Source organism: Rhinatrema bivittatum, chromosome 5 (assembly GCF_901001135.1).
Source record: "Rhinatrema bivittatum chromosome 5, aRhiBiv1.1, whole genome shotgun sequence".
Lineage (NCBI taxonomy): Eukaryota > Metazoa > Chordata > Amphibia > Gymnophiona > Rhinatrematidae > Rhinatrema > Rhinatrema bivittatum.
Window position 1 is genome coordinate 317,760,982 of NC_042619.1, and position 17,031 is coordinate 317,778,012.

General features: G+C 43.0%; 1 protein-coding gene across 1 annotated transcript in view; it reads left to right on the forward strand.

The window, feature by feature from the left end:
• Window positions 1-3,453: 3,453 nt before the first annotated feature.
• MID1 (midline 1) overlaps window positions 3,454-17,031 on the forward strand; it is a 628,071-nt gene continuing 614,493 nt past the window's right edge. The window contains exon 1 of the mRNA XM_029604356.1: window positions 3,454-3,701. The gene's annotated coding sequence lies outside the window, so the exon portion shown is untranslated. The remainder of the gene's footprint in view (window positions 3,702-17,031) is intronic.

Below are 17,031 nucleotides of genomic sequence, written 5' to 3' on the forward strand. Positions count from 1 at the left end.
TGAGGTTCACACCACTGCTGGTACTTGTCAGGGCCGCGCCGCGAGCGCGCCCTTAGGCTTCTGGGAAACATGGTGGAGTGCAGCGTCTTGCTGGTCCGGGGATGCCGGAGGAGGACGGCAAGATGACGCCGCAGCAGCCAAACATCCAACAAGCAAAGAGGGAGTCGCCACAGAGGTAAGGTGGGTGGGGTGGAGATGTCAGGCAGTGACGGTCGCAACAGTCTTGGCTGAGGCCCCAGTATCTGGACCAGGCCAGGACGTGGCATTGGATTTGGTAAGTAAGGGGTTGGTTCATTGGGAAATTTCCCAGGCCTGAGTCTTTGCTCGGTTCTTGGCCTAGTTCCCAGCATTGTGCCAGGGCCTAGGCTGAGACCCTGGTATCACGCTTGGGTGTAGATCACGACCCCTTCATCAGGTCATGACTTATGACTAGGTGAGACCCAGGCTTCAAGCCTAGACCTAGACTAAGGTGTCGGAGTCATGCTTGAGTGCATGCTGGAACTCCTGCTTTGGGTCTCAGCTTCGAGCTTAGGCCTAGGTCCAACCAGCAACTTTTTTTTTTTAAATAGATTTTCACAACAAAACATTCCTACAAAATTTCATTGGAATTTAACTCGTTCTGTTTTGAAAACAATCTGAAATGAAATACAAAATTTTCTCTCATTTACTATTTCATTTCTCTTGAATGCCCATCCCTAATGTTTATTCAGTTTTATTATGATCTACCATCTTTTTCCAGGGAAAATTTGATTTAAAAAAAGAGGATGTATATGAAAGAGGAGTCATGTAGTGCCTTAAGATCTGTTACCTGATAGTATTTCATAAAACTTAAATTTTTGACAATGACCAACTGGTTAAAGAAGAATAGGGATGTGAATCGGGCTTCGGACGATTGAAAATATCGTTGATATTTTCAAAATCATCAGAAATCGGGGGCTCCCCCAAAACGATAGGAAAACCCCACGATAATGACCGTGTGGGTTCCCTTATCGTTTTGGGGGAGGGCGGGAAAAACAGCACACAAAAATAACCCCTAAACCCACCCCGACCCTTTAAAACGAACTCCTTAGCTTCCCCCATCTTCCTGACGCCCCCAAAAACTTTTTACAGGTACCTGGTGGTCCATTGGGGGTCCCGGGAGCGATCTCCTGCTCCGGGCCGTCCTCCCACTCCCGGGCCGTCGGATGCCACTAATCAAAATGGCGCCGATGGCCCTTTGCCCTTACCATGTGACAGGGTATCCGTGCCATTGGCCGGACCCTGTCACATGGTAGGAGCACTGGATGGCTGGCGCCATCTTGTGCTCCTACCATGTGACAGGGGCTGACCAATGGCACCAGTAGCCCCTGTGACATAGTAAGGGCAAAGGCTATCGGCGCCATTTTGATTACTGGCAGCCGATGGCCCATGTGCAGGAGATCGCTCCCGGACCCCTGCTGGACCACCAGGGGCTTTTGGCAAGTCTTGGTTGACCTTCCTGACCCCCACAAGACTTGCCAAAAGTCCAGCGGGGGTCCGGGAGTGACCTCCTGCACTCGGACCGTCGGCTGCCAGTATTCAAAATGGTGCCGATAGCCTTTGCCCTTACTATGTCACAGGGGCTACCGGTGCCATTGGTCAGCCCCTGTCACATGGTAGGAGCACAAGATGGCGCCGGCCATCCAGTGCTCCTACCATGTGACAGGGTCCGGCAATGCCACGGATGCCCTGTCACATGGTAAGGGCAAAGGGCCATCGGCGCCATTTTGATTAGTGGCAGCCGACGGCCCGGGAGCGGGAGGATGTCCCGGAGCGGGAGATCGCTCCCGGGACCCCCACTGGACCACCAGATACCTGTAAAAAGTTTTTTTGGGGGGTCGGGAGGGTGGGGGAAGCTAAGAGGTTCGTTTTAAAGGGTCGGGGTGGGTTTTTTGTTTATCAGCTCGGGCGCAGCCGATAAACAAATCCGCGATTGGGCCCGGTGCAAAAAAAACCCACATGTGAATCGGAACCGGAATCCGATCCGATTCCGGTTCCAATTCACATTTCTAAAGAATGTGATGGTGATGATGATGATGATGATGGAAGTCTATGCTATAATGCTATATGCATCTTTAGAATGTTATAAGGGCCTTTTCTAAAAAACATAGTTGTTGCTGGGACACCCTGGGGCAACTTTCATGGAGCAATGGTTACATTCCTAACAGAAATGGTACATGTGCATCAGGGCTTCCTAGAAAGTGAAAACTCAAACATCGTTGATGAATGTGAAGGAGGCTGTAAGTTTTGAGCAACAGATTTGGTGGCCATGTGGCTTATTACAAAACTTAATAAGAAAATAGGAAGGGGCTTGGCTGTTGGATTAAGTAATGGTCTTGAGTCAAAGAGGAAGATGGGAAAAGCATGAAATAGCCCACTAGCAGAGGAGGTAGACAGATTGTGACAGATTTTAGACACGGGAGAATATGGAAGGCAGTGTTGGGCAAAGGGCTGAGGTGGGATGAAAGACATGGTGGGGGGAGGGGGAGCTAGTGTTGGTTTGTTTATGGGAATGGAATTCATATGCTCTTCTATCTAGAAAACCAGAGGAAGAATCTCAGCTGAGCGGACTGCATGGGCCAATTGGTTTTTATCATTTATTAATAACTGTTATATAGTAGGGTAGTAATTACTGTTATTTATAGGATATGATTTTATTCTATGTTATTTTATGTATTGTTTGTTTTGTTGTACACTACATTGGGCAACCTCCTGAAGGATGGGAAGGTGGTATATAAGTATCTAAATAAATAAATACAATTTATTGATTTACTTATGGATGTACTTTTGTCAGAAACAAAATAGAAATTTTAATGACATTTTTAAAACAAAATTCAAAAAAAGCCTGCAAAGGTTTGTTAGTTTTTGTTTTTGTTTCATTATTTCTTTTTTTAAATAAGGCCACCACCAATGGATAATATTTTCAAAATCACTCCTGTCTTCCCTTGACCCTCTTGTCTTTGCTGCTTGGCATTTTCTTCACAGGGCAGGAGTGATCCTCCTTCACTCCTTCCCCTGCTGGTGAGTCCATTTCAAATGGCTCCGGAAGACCAAGGCTGGCACCCATGTTCATTATTTCGCTTGTTCAGGAAAATGGTGCCTGTGTAAATTGACCCCTTTATCTGTGGGCACATTTGAAAAAGATCATTTCAACAGATAAAGCACTGTTCTGTTTTGTTTTTACCCTTGGAAATAGCTTTGACAATTACTCTCCCTGTCATACAATTGCTCTGAAAATGAAAATGAAAATTCAAAACATTTAAGTTAACTCTCTTAGCCCAGGTGCTTGGCTAGGCTAACTGCCTTTGTATACTTTGGCCTCTGTGGAGTTAACTTGCTAGTTTCCCTAAGCTGCTCTTAGAGGAAACGCGGCTCATGTTTACCTGTAAGGAAACCTGTTGGACTGAAGACCGCTGGGGTAGCCCTGCGCCGAGAGACTTGTACGCACACGCAGCCTGCAGTGCAGAGTGGGAGTGCTCAGCAGGGCTGGACAGAGCTCCCTTTCCTGACTCAAACTGTCTGCAGTTCAGCTGATTCCTCCGAGAGCAACCAAACTGCAAAGCAGGACAGAGGCGGCAGTCTGCTTGGGGAAAACTACAGGGCTGAACTTTTTGCTCTTCATCAGAACTCTGGAAAGAAAAAAAAAAAAGGGCAGTACACAATCAGGGAACATGGAGAGGCAGGTAAGGAGCCGAATTTTGAGTGCTGCTTGAAGGTGACTGGCGAGAGAGAGCAAGTTATCCACTCCGATTTAAGAAGAAAGTCCTGGTTAGCCTTGATTATTCTTCTAGCTATAATTGGAACTTACATGCAGAATGACTTTAGTGTTTATTTAATTGCACTCAGACTTTTGCTTATTATTATTATTATTATTTGTGTATGTGTTACATTCCTAAATCTGTATGCACTTGACAATTACTTTGATTTATCAGATATCCCAGGAGGTTTAATTGTGATGTATCGCTCTTTGCCAGAAAGATTAGCACACTCTTATCTATGATGAATCGTAGTTGGAAAATTAAACGGTGGGGATGGAGCATGCAGCTGGATGACCGATGAGACACCTTGATCTCGGCTAAACTAGTGGGAAAGCAATGTGAGAGCATGTTTAAAATGCAGGCATAGTGAATCTTATTCATGCTGCTATTAATACATATTTTAAAACAAACCTGGAACACATACATAGGATTGCCTTAATTTAAACATGTTGTACAGTATGACCCTAACAGTGCAATTCTCCAGTGGCAACAATCAGTGCGGCTTTCCTACCTACCAATATCTGTACAACCTTGGGTGGGAGTCGAGATTCTAAATAATGATTTGTTTCCTGTTCTACATAGAATCAGTCATTAGTGCAAGCACGAAAAGTAAAAGAAGACACAAAAATGATCATAAACCCGTGTAATGCGAAATTTTGCCTACATTTTAAACACACCTTCAGAAGCTAACATTTCATATAGAATCATTTCCCCTCCCACCTCCCCCATTTTTAAAGTGTTGCACGCTCAGTATTGGGGCAGCTAGAGATTTGGGATATATCTGGGGGTGTTCAGTGTAATGTGTGGCTATTGTCTGTAGGCAACTGCTTAAAGTAATGCAGGAAACTTATACAGTGAATCCCAAGGGCAGCGGTTCAGAATGAAAACTCCTACAAATTCGTCCTTCCCTTTGGATAGCATCTATTAGAGCAGATACACCATATTCAGGAACCAAATGAGGAATTTATTTGATGAAGATGTAATTTACATCATTTTAGGATGTGAAATATTGCTCTTTTTTACAGGGCTTCAGTTGCCGCTTAAAGAAAAATAAATATGTGCTAACTAGAATAGATGCACAAAAATAATTTTTTTTGCTGAACTTTCAGCCTTCTACTATTTGACGGGAAGAAGGTTTATGAGATGACCTTTTGTCTGTGCCCCTGCCCAATATCTTTTGTGTTTAGTGTTCCATCCATTCCAGATTTTCATGTAAATCCCAGGGGAGCCAGGGGGAGCCTCAAGGTGCAATTTATTTATTTATTTATTTATTTGGGGGGGGGGGGGGGGGGGGGCAGTTTGGATCCACGTATGCACATGGTCCTTCCACATGCTCACTCTGGAAAGTAAGCTCCATTAGTTCTGCGTGGAACTTCTTGCTATTTATTTTAAAAAGTGCAGTTTATTTTTAAGATCTTTTCTTCAACCAACAAACAAATAATGTATCTAGCTTTCTATAATGGAATGTGTACTGTATAAATGCCAATGCAGATTATTTTAGGATTGCCGGTGTGGTATAAAATGTAGGCTGAATTATTTTTACGCTTATTTTTATCCTGAACTCTATTTGGCATTATTTAGATTGAAATCAGGACTGTATTTATGCCATTTAGTTTTGCTCACTCCTTAATATATTTTCCTGTATTGATCCCTCACGTTGCTTGTCTAAGCGTTGACTACTCTGTGACGGTTTGAATTTTCTTACTTTACTGGTGAAACTGACTTTTTAATGCACTAGGTCAGGGATAGGCAACCTTTTTAAGGTGGTATGAATCAGGGCTAGGCAGCTCCAGTCCCCGAGTGCCACAAGGTACTCTGCACTTTGATACCCAGATTCCTTTCATGCAACTCTTGAATATTAATTTTAATTGACATTCATTTTCAATTTAAATATTCAAGCATTATGTTAAAAGAACTGAAATGGATATGTTTTTCTTTACATAAAACAAAATTATAAAATATTGCAGAGGAAAATGTTTCTCACACTCTCTCTCTCTCCCCCCTCCCCCCTTGTCCATACATGCTTTATTAGGGAAATAGAACAAACCAGGCTGCTATAGATCCCTACACAGAAACTACATGCTAGCTAACAGAATAGTGCACCTTGATCACACATGCAAAACCAAATGTGTTCTTTCTCTTACTTGTTGTCTCTCACACACACATGCAAAACCTCACCAAATACAAAATAAAGTGACCACATAAAAGTATAAATAGAAACATGCTGACATAAACTGAACTAGAAACTGCAACAAACCAAACTCCATATACAGTGCAACAATTGAAAAAAATTCACCATTCCTCATAAAACGTTAAACAAAATTAAATCTCAAACATCAATTATAATAGTAAAACCATACCAATAAAAAAAATAAATATTTCTAAAAAGCTGACAAATAAAATGACAACCAATGTTGAGATTGTCCAATCAGGAAGTGAATCCTTGGGCCGACCGCCGAGAAGGACAGTCGGGAGGCAGAACTCGATGATACAGACGAGGCTTCACCTGGAAACCCGTGGTCCCTCCAGAGGAGCTGTGGAGACCCGGGTTGCTAGGACTTAGGAGTCTTCGCCCTGGAAGCCCGAGGTCCCCCCAGGAGGAGCCCGTAGGGACCCGAGCCGCTGGGACTTAGGAGAGGCAGAAGAACCCACGGAAGAAGACTTGGTCCAGAGTCCGAGCAGGCGGCGAGCAGACGAAGTGGAGGTCACAAGCTGAGGTCGAGACGGGCGGCAAGCAGGCAGAGTAGAGGACACAAGCTGAAGTCGAGGCGGGCGGCAAGCAGGCAGAGTAGAGGACACAAGCTGAAGTCGAGGCGGGCGGCAAGCAGGCAGAGTAGAGGACACAAGCTGAAGTCGAGGCGGGCGGCAAGCAGGCAGAGTAGAGGTCACCAGCTGAGGTCGAGACAGGCAACGGACAGGCGAATCAGAATCAGGCAGGCAAAATCTGGTACCAGGCAAGCAGAAGAACCGGAATCAGGCAGGCAAGGATCAGGAACCAGGCAGGCAGGCAGACGAACCGGAATCAGGCCTGGTTCCTGATCCTTGCCTGCCTGATTCCTGAACCGGTTCCTGATCCTTGCCTGCCTGAACCGGAATCAGGCAGGCAAGGATCAGGAACCAGGCAGGCAGGCAGACGAACCGAAAACAGGCAACTAGAACTCCGCAGAGAGACCTCGTTGCAAGGCAAGTTTGGAAGGCTGGAAGCCGGGTTTAAATACCCTAGCCGGCGTCTGACGACAGAGGAGGCGTGTCTGCACATCCGGGTGCAGACGCCTCAAAACACGGGTCTACGCGCGCGCGCGTTCCCCCGATGGGGGGAGGAGTCCTCGGCGGCGTCTCCACGAGGAGACGCCGCTGCCATGCGGCCCGGGAGGCCAGGAACCCGGCGGTTTGCGGCGCGGCGGAGGAAGGTAGGCGCCCGGTCACTACCTCAGTGACCGGGATCGTAACAACCAATAAGTAAAAACTTGTACACACATTTTAAAAATGCTCCAAACACCAATATGATATTTCAAAAAAGCAAATAACACCCAATAATTAAACTAATAAGGATTTATTTTTTTTTTAAATCCCCTGCTCTCCATACTTGGGAAATTTTTTTTCCATTCATCCTGAGATTGTCATGGACTAGTGGAAGAGGAGGGACACGCACAAACTTTATCCTCTCTTTCATATGCAGACTTTCTCCAACACACATACTTGCTTACTCTTATGCACAAATGCGCTCTCTCCCACATGCTCATACATGCAAACCCTCTTTCTCATAAGCTCACTCACACATGCATATTCTTTCTCTCTGTCATGCTCTCCCACATACACACACACATACATTTTCTCCCCCACATGCTCATTCTCTCTCACACACACAAATATATATATGCTCTCATATGTGCTTGCTCTCAACCACATACTTTCTCAGACAAACACATGCTTTCTCTCCCACATGCACTAACACACATATGTTCTTTCTTTCTCTTTCTCACATGCTCTCTCACACACACACGCTTTCTCCCACATGCTCTCTTACACACACATGCTCTCTTTTTCCCACACACATGCTTTCACATACACACGTGCTCACTCTCCTACACACATGCTTTCACATACACACATGCTCACTCTCTCTCCCACACACATGCTTTCACATACACACGTGCTCACTCTCTCTCCCCCACACATGCTCTCACACTCACATGCTTACTCTCTCTCCTACACAAATGCTCTTTTCTCTCACACACACACTCTTCTCAATCACACTCCTTTCCTCTCCTGGCTGATGTTCCTTAAAGGGAGTCCCAGAGACACCAACACTAGGTGCTGCTGACTCCTCCACATGGCACAGACTCAGATAGCTTCGGCCCACACAATTCTTGGGCTTGCAGCCTCCCTCTAGTGCTTCTAATCTCTCTTATGTCAACAACAATCAGTATGCCTTCTGCAATTGGCCATGCATGCTATGGGCACCCATCTAGCTTCTTCCAATTGGCTCCCCGCTACCTGCCTCTAACTCCTCCTTACTGGCCCTGCAGGGCCACCATCACCACAGCATCCTTGCCCTTTGTCCAGAGCCAGTACCTAGAGACAGTGATGGGTGGGAGTGAGGTCACTGGTTCAGGGCTGCCTACTGTTTGTCTGTGGCAGTAGGCAGTCTGCTCAGCTGCTATTGTGCCATACCACCACAGCCATGGCACTAAAAATGGTCTCGCATGCCACAGGTTGCCAACCCCTACACTAGGTGATAGTTCAGAAACCTAATTTACATAAGCTCTGGAGTCTTTCTGATTTGACATCCTCAGCTAGGGACTAATTGCAGTTACTGGTAAGTTTTCTGGACAGTGCTGGTTAAAATGCCCAGTTATATATTATAGCTGTTTACATAGAATTTTCTGAAGAATAAACATTTGGAGGGCAATTTTCAGATGCATTTCCATGGATAGAAGTGTTTCACAGATAGAAATGGGCTCTTTGAAAATTGCCTACCCAATCTGCATGTGCACAGTGTCAGTGGCAGCATATTTTTGTGCATATAGAGAAGGCGTTCCTGGATGAGGAATCGGAGAGGAATTAGCACTTATATAATGTTCGCACACAAGTATCTAATTTCACTGGAAGGAATATCTACACAAATAGGAGGTGTGGGTCCGTGTGCACGCTTTTTCTGATCCAATTGTTAAAGGGAAAGTTTTCTCTTTGAAAATTCCTAGTTGCATTGTAAATGTTGCACTTCTGCACATGGTTTGAAAGTTGCCCTCTTACACCTTCCTCAAAGGAGTGTCTGTGGGTTTTCTTTATGAAAGAATTTTTGCCATGCGCACAAAATGGGAGAAAGCCCATCAAGAACCAGGCCCACATTGTCAAAAGAAAGACTCCTGTGGTAGATGAGATGGAAAGATTAATCCTGAAAGACTGGTTTATACAAGAGCTTTTTATGCGACGGCTTTTGTTGGATATATGTCATTGGCGAGGATTAATGGCAACGAAGTTCAAAACTGAGTTTTAATAGAAAAATAGAGAGAGAGAATAGTTAGAGAGTCAAAAAGCAAGAATGTTGGCACATCGAGCAGTAATGGAAACAATTACTACTGCAACAGTGAAGTGAGAGAAAAAGAAAAGGTCTGTGCCTTTACCGTCATACACAACAGACACCAGGTACAGGGGCAGCTGTAAAAGTTCATATAGAACAAAAAAGTCATTTAGCGATGATACCGCCCATTTTGGATTCTGCCGTTGTTGCCCTCTGAGAAAGAACACACATATGTGAAACATAAGTAACTGTCCTCTTCACTCCTTTTGGTCTCCGGAACTGATATTCTACTTCATTTTTAACGTTTGTAATAATGATGGCATTTGCTGTGACTGGAGCTTAAATTATGGTATACTGGGGAGGACACTGGCTGACTTTTTTTTTTTTACCTCATGTATAGACACATTTGTGTGAGAATCAAGATGAGCTCTTCACACAGTTCCTGTAAAGTTTGGCTAAATAATAATTTTTAAAAAATGGAAAAATTAATTAGTGTGCAACAGATTGATAAATGCCATCTCAGGTTGTTGTGAAAGTGAGTTTGAAAAACCTAAAGGCCTTTTAAATTGTGCCAAATCAAATGCTTGAATTTCTAAATTCTAAAGCAAAAATAAACAAGCCAGGAATCGTGTGCCACTTAAGCCAACGGCTTGAGCTTTTGCTTTGCTCGGTTTTGAGCACAGAATCATAGAGCTTATAAGCAAAACAAGAAAGCGGTGGCCTTGACAGAAGGTCTGTGAAATTCTAATTGCCATGAAAAAAAAATGAGTAGAAAAATCCGCTTTAAAAATCCAGGAAATGGGTGGAACCCAGTCTTCTGTCTTAAATCAATTCATTTCACTGGAGCTCCTTTCCAAAATAGGTAAATGTTGATTTTGTTCAGACTATCTATATTGTGAATCCAAAATTTAAAATCAAAGTGCAATAATTTGGGACTACTGAGCTATCAAAAAAAAAAGTTGAGAGCATAGGCAGTCTGAGCTAAAATCAGAAACATACGTTTTAAGACAGGAGTAAAGTGGGGATTTATGACTGAACAATATTGAGTAATATATCAAAAAGAAAATGAAATTTATATTTTTATAGTCGAGAAATTATTTCCGTGCATTGCGCAGTTTTTCCTCCCGTAAGATTACTATGATCTACATCCATTCGAGGCAGGTTTTATAAATCTGTTTAGTGGCATACAGTATCATACAGTGATAAGTGCTGCCGGATGTAATTATAGCAATCAGTACATCATTTGTAATTGTACAGCTCCCAGGCAAGGCTGTTCACAACTCACCTAACTACCACGAATTGCAGGCAGGCCTCTTCTTACTCCTGTGGGCCCTCTAATTACCAGGGCTCTTATTTCCGTGGCTCCTCAAATTATTGTGAAGTATTCTTTTCACAATTCAGTCGTGGGCTTTTCATTCTAGCTCTCCTCCTGTGTAACTTATAAGTTGTAACTGCTATGTCTCTCAGTCAGAACTCATATGTCGGTGAGTTCCTTGCCTCTTGAAGGACTTTTTTTTGCTTCCGTCAGTTCACAGGAATGGTTTCTTCTATTTCAGTAACTCTGGGTTCGATATTTTATTGTAAAGAGCCAGCACCACTATTTTGGGATGTTGTTGACAATTGAGTAAATCAATTGTATTTCCCTTTAGCAGTTTAGTACTAAATATTAATACCAGTAGAATGTTTTTCTTCAATGTGAGCTAAGGTATTTCCATATCTAATGGTATGTCTTATCCAGTTTTCCCTACCTCATTATGTTCACAAGGAATAATGAAGTGCACTGTCGTACAGAGGATTGAATAGCTGCTTTTGCTAATGAACCACTAATCAAACAAGCTGATTCTGGGTCAAGGTGTTGTGTCCCAACTGGCTTCCTGTATGTGTACTTTCAGCACCACCTATGGTTGTCTAAACATGAGAATGGGGCTGAAATGAAACAGAACCACTTTGACTCGATAAGAGCTTAACACATGACTGAACTGGAATTTTGGTTTGCATGCCAAGGTTGTGAGAGACAGAGGCATTTCAAGGCATGAGCAGTACGAGTAAAGCTTCTTAGTCTTCAAGGGAAAAATTGTAGGTAACATCTATGGCCAGGACACTCTTACATGGTTGCTGCCTAATTGCTTCTTAAGTTTAATGTTCCGTTATTTTAGAATTGCATCTTCACTGATGGAGTGCACGTTGATCTCTGAAGAAAAGTGAGCATAGCAACCAGTGAAACCACTCACTTTTTTTTTTCTTAGCCAGAAATTATAACGAGCATGATTCACTAAAGTGTTTTTCCCATTCTGTGTCTATGGGAATAAGAAGCTTACTGACATTTGTTATGGTCTTAAATGCTAAGTTTTGTTGACATTGATCGGTGTTAATGCCAAGGGCTCTCTTTTTTTACTTGCAGAAATTTTACTTTTTGATTTAATTGGTGTCAAAATGCCAAATACATTGGAAAAGCCTGTGTATATACATTGAAATGTCTACTCCTAAGGTATTCATAGTTTCTATGTCTGCATTCAGGGTTAAAAACCTAACTTATAAGGGGAAATGGGCATTGGTCAGGAAATACTGCTGAGTAGAGTCCAAAAAATGCTTGTCCCCACTTCTTAAAAAAAAAAATACAGGCTTCTAAAATTGAAACCAGAGAACTTTACAATATTATATGACCATGCAGTGCAAATTTCATGCTCCCTATAGGGTTTTGTTTTTTTAAAAGACTTTTACCATTCCATTATACCACCACGTTCCTTTACATTGTGATCATTTGATGGGGCATGTGCAAATTTATTTTTTTTTATTATTGCCCTGAAGTGACCTAAGGAAATTCCTACCCTCTCCTCCCACCCCAAAAGCATATGTTTAATTGAAAAAAAAAAAGCTATTAGCAGTTCTGAAGTTCCAAATGCTGGCTCTGGTAATAGCCTTCAAGATAGACAGGTGTCAGGGCTGCTAAAAGACTGCTGGGATTGAAGTTCCTACATTCTTCTGCAGAACTTTCTGCCTGGCAAAAGGCAGCCTCCCCTCCAGGATTAACAGAGGAGCATGAAGGCAGCTGTATGACACAGAGTACGTGCATGGGTTTGTGAAGGCAAAAGGTAGCAAAAGAACATCATGGGGCTCCAGTTTCATTCGTAGATCAACTGTGTGAGAAGATGAAGCCAGAGTCCTGTGTGTAGCTCAACTTTGTCACTTCTTGGCAGATTTGAGTTCACAAGCGCCCTTGGAACTCCCAAGCTGTCTGGAAGCTTTTGGTGGAGGAATAACTACATCAACAAAGGAAGACTGCTGAACAATCTCTAGACATTTCATTTTGTTTTGTTTAGTTTTTTATTTCTTTTATTGTTTTATTTGTTGTTTGTTTTTGTTTCATTTATTTTAAATGCAAAACAAGCAAATTAAATTCTTAAAAAAAAAAGAAAAAGAAAAACTTGTAGTGCCCAGCCATGCATGCGAAACCATCACAAGAAAACCCTCCTGGATCCTTCCTGCATAGCCACAGGCCCATTCCTCCCCCTCCCCCCAACCTCTTACCCCCATCCTTAGGCTTTGAAGACTCTTCAGGGGCAAAAATGAACCCCCCAGTTGCTCCTGCTCTGCTGCTGTAACTGTAGAAATTGATGCCGGTTGATCCAAAGCCGATGCCATTATGGATAACTGCAATACAAAAAAATGGCATCGGCCAAACCAAAGCAACCGTATGGCAAATAAATATGACAAACCCCTGCCTTGGATTTACCAGCAATATCCACCCACAGAGAAAATACTAATCATAAATATAATTCAATATAATTTATTTACTGAACAAATATAAACCTCCTAACTATACACATTAAAAACTATCCATCACACTCATCATCTTCCATTCACACACATTAAAAATTGGATTTACCAGCACCATTTTCTACAATTACATCAGTGAGGCAGAAGCAACTGGGGATCACTCCTGCCCCTTAAGAGTCTTCAAAAGGAAGAGGTTAGTGGGGACAGGAGGGCTTAGCCGGAGGCTATGCAGGAAGTAATTAAAACAAAACAAAACAAAAAAGGAAAATTAAATTTTGTTTTGTTTAAAAATGAAAGGAAACCAAACAGAAAATGTCTTGAAAACGCTCTATTTCCAACAAAAGCAGCATCTAATCCTCAGCTCTCTTGACCACCTGGGGTCACTCCTGTCCTAATAGCTGCTAGGTAGAATGATCACATGGCTCCAGGTCATTGGGAACAGGTGAGTCAGTCAAAGGATTCTTCAAGTTTCACTTTGAAACAGGAATTAAAAGGTCAGGAGTGACTCATTTGTTCTTTATGACCTGAAGCTAAGTAGTCGGCTCTTATTGGAGAGAAGATGTTATCAGACCATAGAGTTGTGCAGAGTGCTCCAGTGTTTGGACTTCATCAACAAAATTACTGTGGTTGATGGAGCAAGCATCCATGGTGAGTGGAAAGAATTAAAGCAGCAATAATTAAAATGCATTTTTTTAGATAAAGCAGTTGATGGTTACATCATTTAGGGGACAATAGCATACTGAATGCTATTGCAAGTGGTTAATGCATGTTAAATGCAGTATTAATGTGTGCTAACCACTTGGGCTAGTGCTAAGCATGTATAAACTATTTGCGATATTACCAACACTAAATCTATGCTAATAAGTTAATGAGATACAAAACAATTCATTATTTAGCACAGTTAAAAATTATGGGGCAGATTTTAAAATTTGCGCGCAGGGTATATTTGTGCGCATTATCCGGCGCGCACAAATGTAAACCTGATTTTATAACATGCGTGCGCTGCCACGCGCATGTTATAAAATCCAGGGTTGGCGTACGCAAGGGGGTGCACACTTGTGCACCTTGCGTGCGCCGAGCCCAAGGGGAGCCCCGATGGCTTTCCCCGTTCCCTCCAAGGCTGCTCTAAAATCGGAGCGGCCTCGGAGAAAACCTTTCTTCCGCTCCCCCCACCTTCCACTCGCTTCCCCTACCTAACCCACCCCCCAGCCCTACCTAAATCCCCCCCACCTTGTTTTACTTATGTATGCCTGCCTCTGGCAGGCGTATCTTGCGCGCGCCAACCCCCAGCACAGCTGCTGTGCCGGAGGTCTCGGTCTGGCCCCTGGACTGCCCCCGGATCAACGCCACACCCACGACCCCGCCCCCTCTCCACCCTTTTTTCATAGCCCCGGGACATACGTGCATCCCGGGACTTGCGCGCACCCCCGAGCCTATGCAAAATAGGCTGGCGCGCGCAGGAGCAGGTTTTCGGGGTTACGCATGAACCCTTTGAAAATCTACCCCTATGTGTGCAAAATGCTTTGTAGATGCATTAACACTATTCCTCTAGGAAGTGTAGTTAGCTTTTTGTGATACCATCTGCATGTACACACACACACTGTGTCTGAGCATCTATAGTAATGCATAATAAACAATTAGAGATGTGCATTGTTCTTTAGGTTTGTTTCGGGCTTCATTTTCGGGGAACCGCAGGAAACCAGTTTTCCCGAGATTCGGGGGGTTTTTTTTTCAACGGGCCCCCAATTTTCGGGTTAGCGCGCACTAAGGGCCACATTTTAAAACGTATGCACGGGCGTAGATTTGTTCGTGCAACCCAGTGTGAATAAATCTACGCCCGCTTTTATAACATGCGTGCGCTGCCGCGCGCATGTTACAAAATCCGGGGTCGGCGCATGCAAGGGGGTGCACACTTGTGCACCTTACTCGCGCCGAGCCCGAGGGGAGCCCCGATGGCTTTCCCCGTTCCCTCCAAGGCCGCTCTGAAATCAGAGCGGCTTTGAAGGGAACTTTTTTTTTGGGTCCCCCCCCCCTTCTCCTCCCTTCCCCTATCTAACCCACCCCCCAGCCCTACCTAAATCCCCCCTACCTTATTTTATTTCTTACGCCTGCCGGCATATCTTGCACACGCTGGCCGGCCACCGGCGCATGAAACTCCTGCAGGGCCACACGAAGGAGGCCTCGGGATGCCCCCAGATCCATCCCCAGACCACCACCACACCCCCGGACCCTCCCCTTCCTGCTCCTTTTTCGAAGCCCCGGGACATACGTGCATCCCGGTGCGCTGCCGAGCCTATGCAATATAGGCTCAGCGCGTGCAAGGGCAGATTTCCTCGGTTTTCACGCGTATGTTATGAACGAAGTCTTTGAAAATCTGCCCCTAACATTTTAAAGTTAGCACGCGCTCACCCGAAATATGAATTTTTCTTAAATTTCGGAAAAAAGGTTTTCGGACTTCATTGCCATTGAACCATGCCGAATTAGACACTTTTGTTGAAATTGTCTAATTCGGTAAAAACGAATGCGCATCTCTAATAACAATTGCCATGCTGGGTCAAACCAAGGACCATCAAGCTGAGCATCCTGTCTCCAACAGTCTCCAATCCAGGTCACAAGTACCTGGCAGATCCCATAAAACAGACCCAATTCCTGTTACTTCCTGAAATAGCTTTTTTTATTTTACCTGGCTAATAACGTGTTAGGGATTTTTCCTCCAAGAATTTGTCCAAACCTCTTTTAAACCCCATTATGCTAGTCACCTTGATCATGTCCTCTGCCAACAGGTTCCACAGCTTGAGAGCGCATTTTCTATGACTTGTTTTGTATCTGTATGTCTCGTTCACATTTTTTTACCATCAGCCATTAATACATGTGCTAAATACCATGTTAATGAGCATTACTTGTTGATATACTTTGGTCCTTAAGAATCTCCTTCCTCCTTTAGATTTTATTGTATTTTATTTTCTTTTTGGAGGAGATAGTAGTATTGCAGCATTTGTGAAGTCTGCTGTACTGTTGCTTATCAGAAACCAAGGCATGTCTCTCATTAATAGCAGTGAACAAGGAGTATAGCATGAACCAGCAAAGAGCAATTGTTAAAATCTGTGAGCCAATATACTAAGTGGAAACATTTTCTGCCAAATTGAACTGATACAAAAATAAATTTTCTTGGTAAACTGACTCATTTAAATAGTATGGAAATGATATTTGTGGTTGTATTTTATGATAAGGTTCATGTGAAATTGCAAAATTTATGGCAAAAAAAATAAGGTAACTACACCTTCTGGAGATGTAACTAAGTTTTGCAAAAAAATCACCAGTTTGCATGAAATTTAGCAGTAAAAATCACTAATGAGTAGATTCTCATGATTCTTCAGCTTATTAGCAATTTTGCATAAATTTTGTATTTGCATTTGCAAATGCAAAATTTCATATAAAAACCCAGCAAATAACACTCACAAAAATTTGCAAGCTCAATTATCCACATTATTTGCATTTATTTGCAATTATCCACATTTTTTGTGCATTGTCACGTTCACGAAGGTAAAACCATTAGGGGTGGGAAGGGGAGAAAATTTAATTTAATTTTTTCTTAATTTTTAGAAGAGATGGCATGAAACAAATATTCAAAATTGTGTATAGAGATATTCAACTAACACCATCAATATGTCAAAATATGAATAGTCAAATATAAGGATTATGCCAGAGACCACAAGTAAGACCATCAATAATAAAATATCCTCGACAAGTAGACCCATATTACAATATATCATCCAGCGTACTGATTCTCATTATGCCATTTCCAAAAACTTTCCCCATGTGGTTTAATAAATTTCAGGTTTACTCTTTAAGGCAAAGGTGATTCGTTCCAGTACAGCCAATTCAACTACCATATTGCGCCATGCAGAAACTTGAGTGAAGTTTTCCAAAAGTGTACAATTGTAAGACAAGCAG